The sequence below is a fragment of the Pundamilia nyererei genome, unplaced genomic scaffold (genome assembly GCF_000239375.1).
Source record: "Pundamilia nyererei isolate P.nyererei 1_Seehausen unplaced genomic scaffold, PunNye1.0 scaffold00016, whole genome shotgun sequence".
Taxonomy (NCBI): domain Eukaryota; kingdom Metazoa; phylum Chordata; class Actinopteri; order Cichliformes; family Cichlidae; genus Pundamilia; species Pundamilia nyererei.
Genome location: NW_005187417.1, coordinates 2,179,468 through 2,184,467, shown reverse-complemented (window position 1 = coordinate 2,184,467; position 5,000 = coordinate 2,179,468).

Sequence of the window (5,000 nt, the reverse complement as noted above, 5' to 3'; positions counted from 1 at the left end):
CCCGAGTAGGTTCATGGATTCATAAATTATAATCATGGCCTAAACTATGACTTAAACCCATGTGCACAATAGAACCTGGAAGCTTCAGCTGGCTCACATATCACTTGCTTTGTTCTTTGGTGTATTAAAAGGTGCAAAAGCAATTAAACAATGTCCAAAATTTCAGAGGACTTAAGCAAAAAGGATCAGAACAGATCAGAGCAGAATGTGATATATATGTCAGTGTGCCCCAGGGTGGCTGTGGCTACATTGTAGCTTGCCATCACCAGTGTGTGAATGTGTGTGTGAATGGGTGGATGACAGGTTGTGTAAAGCGCTTTGGGGTCCTTAGGGACTAGAAAAGCGCTATACAAATACAGGCCATATATCATCTGTTGTAGTCCAAGTATTATTTTTCCTTGTGAAGCCTTACTACTTTGCCCACAGTGCAACTTGATCACTAGCTTATTATCAATTATTGATACACCGGCAGGGGAGGAGGTAGTCGAAGAGACCTGCATTTAAGAGGACTTTGACAGTGGGTGCGCAAGCAGGCGAACGAGGGGCAGTTCCAGAAAACAGCAGGTGAACCACAGGTGAATGGTGAGCCAAGGTGACAGGAGATTAGTGGCGTCTGAGGTGGGTGGGTGCACATGAGACTAAATCCAAGGTGGGCTGTGTAAAAACTGGAAACAAGGAGAAGATTTGTTATTGGACAGTAAAAAAATTTAGCTGGACTGCCATATATACCACACTGAGTAAACCGATAATCTGGAGAAGACTGGATGGCCACACTGGTCCTTTTCAACAGCGGTTGAGTGCATCCGATGACTTGAAGATGATCTGCAGTGGAGACACAACCTCCAGCTAAGGTATGCAGAAAAGCAGTAGCAGAAGACCACACCAGGTGTCACTTCTGTCACTGAGTACACGAAACCTAGGGTCCAGTTCACATGGTCTCACCAAAACTGGACAAGAAAAAAGGACAAACAATGCCTGGTTTTACGAGTCTTGATTCCTCCTGTAATGTTTGGATGGTAGGGTCACAATTTGATGCAAGAAACATGAAAGCTCAATTCATCTCAAAGCAGTTTCCTGAAACATGACAGTGAGTTCACTGGACTTAAATGGCCTCCACAGTCACAAAAGAGCACCTTTGGGATGTGGTGGAACAGACTTGGATGTACAGCTGACAAAATTGCAGCAATTGTGTCGATGCTAAAACCTCTGAGGAATGGTCCAGTACCTTGTTGAGTCTATGCCATGAAGAAATAAGGCAGTTCTAAGCAAGCAGGTAGTACCACAGTATACCTAACATAGTGGCACAGGGCCTCAGGTTGGAGTCGCTCCATATAGCCCTCCACCTGTTTAACCTGTTAGCTGAACCTTCAGCCAGGCCAGTGAGTGTTAGTCACAAGAATTTGTGTTTGAGAGGTGAGGCGGGGAGAATGAGCACCCTGGTCCTAAACACATGAATAAAATCCAGACAGCAGAGCCCTTTCTTCCAGTTTCCCACAGTTTTCCCTCCATAATGTAAACAATGACATTCTCTTATGGAATGTTTGTGATTTTCCATTGTTGTGTTTGGCGAGCCGGATCTTGACTGTGTTGCTAAAATGCCTCCCAGCGTGATGACTGAACGAAACTAATTATCTGTGAATCATTATGTTTTTTTAGTCACAACATCATTAGAAAAGCACATTCCCATTTGCTGTAAAGGTTGGGCTGGCATTCTGGTGTTTAATGTTTGATAGATGGACAGAGCAACTCCTTACCACTTGTTTTCAAAACGACAGTTCTATCTATAACAATAAAGCACAGTTTCCCAGGAAACCTTTTTATTTATGTTATAAAAATAAACAATAATAGACTATGATCAGTAGGGATCTATGACCCAGATTTGTACCCTGTTATCAGCCAACTAAAGGATTTGTAATGGCATTTCTATTCACATCTTACAACCCAGACTGACAGGGACTATTACATCTATTTTATTTTAAACTGTTTGCAAAGATGAAAAAACAACCTTAGAAATAAGCAAAGTTAAAACACGAGATTTTACGTGTCATAATTTGTCATAGATGCATTACTGCTGGATATTGGTAGTAGAATTTTCAATCAAACATTGATTTTATTCATTTTAAATAAAGTTCGATCATCAACAAATACCATAAAGCAATTGTTAGAATCAATACTCTAAACTGTTGCTTCTACATTCAACATGCTTTAAGACAAAATTGTGCAAAGGCTACACTATACATTTTTCAGGAATAAAAATTGGGGTCTTGGGAAAACGCAGAAACCTAGAATAATATTATATCATTGTATTGCTTGTTGTCCCGCAGAAAGCACTGGACTACAACTATTTGCAATTGACATCAATATCATATCTCACCTGGATGTGTTCAACAGAGTTAAACTACAAGGCATAAAAAAAAAACAACCATGTGCAAGACATTTGTGAAAGTGCTTACAATCTTGTACTTCTGTCCTGATGGTGATAACATAGATGCAACATGAACAGGGCGTGATACATCTCTGAGGATGTCTTGCCCCTTTCCCACCACTCGGGGCTTCCAAAGTGGCATCATTGTATTTAATAATGACTACTTATGTTTGCTTGAGTTAACAACAGACAGTGAAAAATAGTAGGTGCAAGCACATTTTCTTTACAAAAAAGAGAAATATGAAAGTAAATATTTTTTTTAAGGTTTTTCCAAAACAACAAAGGGAATATAATAAGACTCTGTACATGAATACATATCGAATGTCACTACAGCTGCTACAATAGAGACCTCCTCTGTTACAATCTGCACACTAGTGATGGTAAATTCGATTCTTTTTACTGAATCGAGTTTGAATGAGTCACTCACCAAAGCGAATCGGATCATTTCAGTCACTGAGTCAGTTGTCCAGAGAGTGCAAAAAATGTACATTTTAATTCAAACTTAATTTGTTTCTCTTTCCGTGTAAATCCTACTGCTAAGATGAGTGATTGAAAAAGAAAAACAACTATTTTTATAGAGCAATATTTCTAAAGGAAACATTTATTTTATTTATTTTTATTTTATTAGTATTTTCCTCAAATGTGTCAAATTTATATTTTCTCATCTAAATGTCCACTGAGCTGTGAGCCAGGGGGCGGTGATGCTCCTTAACATTGGTTGCCAACCAAGAAGAAGAAGAAGAAGCTGTGAGCAAGGAGGGAGGGGGTGAGTAACTCAAATGTGCTGTTAGCATGTTAGCAGAGCAATGCTACTGTGAACTGAGGAGCTATTGTCTATTGTCTACCCTAAAAAAAAAAAGGGGGTTTTGTTCCAGTTCAGAGCAGAAATGTTTTTGTTAAGAAACTGGCTTGTCTGCTTTCATGTCACGGTGCTAGTAAAGTGCCTAAAGATACAACTTCAGAGTATCTCTTGGTGAAGTTGTTTCTTCTGTGTAGACACAACAACAAGACCCTTGAGTGAGGTGTCCTTTTTATGCTTGAATGATTCGTAGGTCTGTGTTAAGTGGTTCAACAAGAAAAAAGAATTAAAGATTTAAAGATAATCTTTGAAAAATCATTAGAAAATCTGGAGGAATATTGCTCAAGACCACTTTAAAAATAAGACAAAAGTCTGGCTCGGTAGCAAAATATAGAGAAGAGTGGAGTGACTCAAGACTCAGAGACAGTCTTTGTGGAGTTTTTTTCAGCGAATACTTTTACAGTTTAAATAAAGAAATGCTTAACTTTACTAATATAGGAAAGCTGTTTACTCCCCCACCCCCACACCCAAAAGTGTCTAATTACAAAACTTTATTGAGAGCTTCTGGTACCTAATCATTGGCCAGAAGAAGGATGTGAATGTGTTATTTTCTCTGCCTGACTCAGACAAATACACTAAATTTGTCCATGAGTGAGTATTTAGGTAGTTGGTTAGTGTCTCATGACTCTGAAGGTACCCAGTGTCTGTCTATCTGTGGTAATGATTATGCCCTGATAAATAATTTAACTGTATTGATGTCAGGAAGTCAAAATGAATAAGCTCTAAAAGACCACATAACACCCATTAGTTAGTGGTTTCCTAACTGGCTTGTGTCTATGTGGTAACATTTAAACAGGTATGAATTCATGCATCATTTCATGACAAGGATAATGACTCTTACTTTAAGCCCTAAGACCCTTTAACATTGTAAAATGTCACAAAATGCTTACATGGGCTGAGCAAGCAAAAGTTACAAAGTAAAATTTTATGATTTTGAATATTCCTTTAGTAGTTACACAAGCTAAAAGACAAAGTGAAGAGAAGTTTAATGTTTTCTTGCCACAGCTATGGTTTAAACAGAAATACCAAAAACTGCAGTTTCTCTCATTTTATCTGTAAGAAGTCTCATTTTTTGTGTGCTTCAACACAAATACCTCATGCCTACAGTTAAGTATGGGGATCACACTTGAGGATTTGAGCTTGTTTTACAGCCACAGGACCTGAGCACCTTACAGTCATTCACTCAGCCATGAACTCTTCTGTATAAAGAGTCAAATGTGAGACCATCCGTCCAACAGCTAAAGGTGGACTGAGTTTATGCAACCGGACAAATTTACAACAGAACAGCTGAAACAGAAAAGAAGAAGAACAAAAAGATGTTGCATCAATCACAGTCCATCGCAACACCTGTGGCGAAACCATAACATAGGTGTTCATAAACAGTTCATAAACATCCTCAGTGAACGGTGATGTGACAGACTGATAAAGTCATACAGAAAACATTTATTTCAAGTTGTTGCTGGTAAAAGTGGTTCTGCAAGCTACTGAATCCTGGGCTGTACAAGAGTTTCACCCAACCACATAGAATCATGTGAAAACTGTTTGTCACATAACTGCAAATCCACCTTTTATAAACTGTGTGGTCTGGTTAACCACTCGGCCTCACTACAGCCAGTTCTTTAGCTTCTGAATGGAGTAATCTGGACTAGGGATGGGTGTTGATAAGATTTTCACGATTCCGATTCCATTTTCGATTCTGTTTAACGATTCGATTCT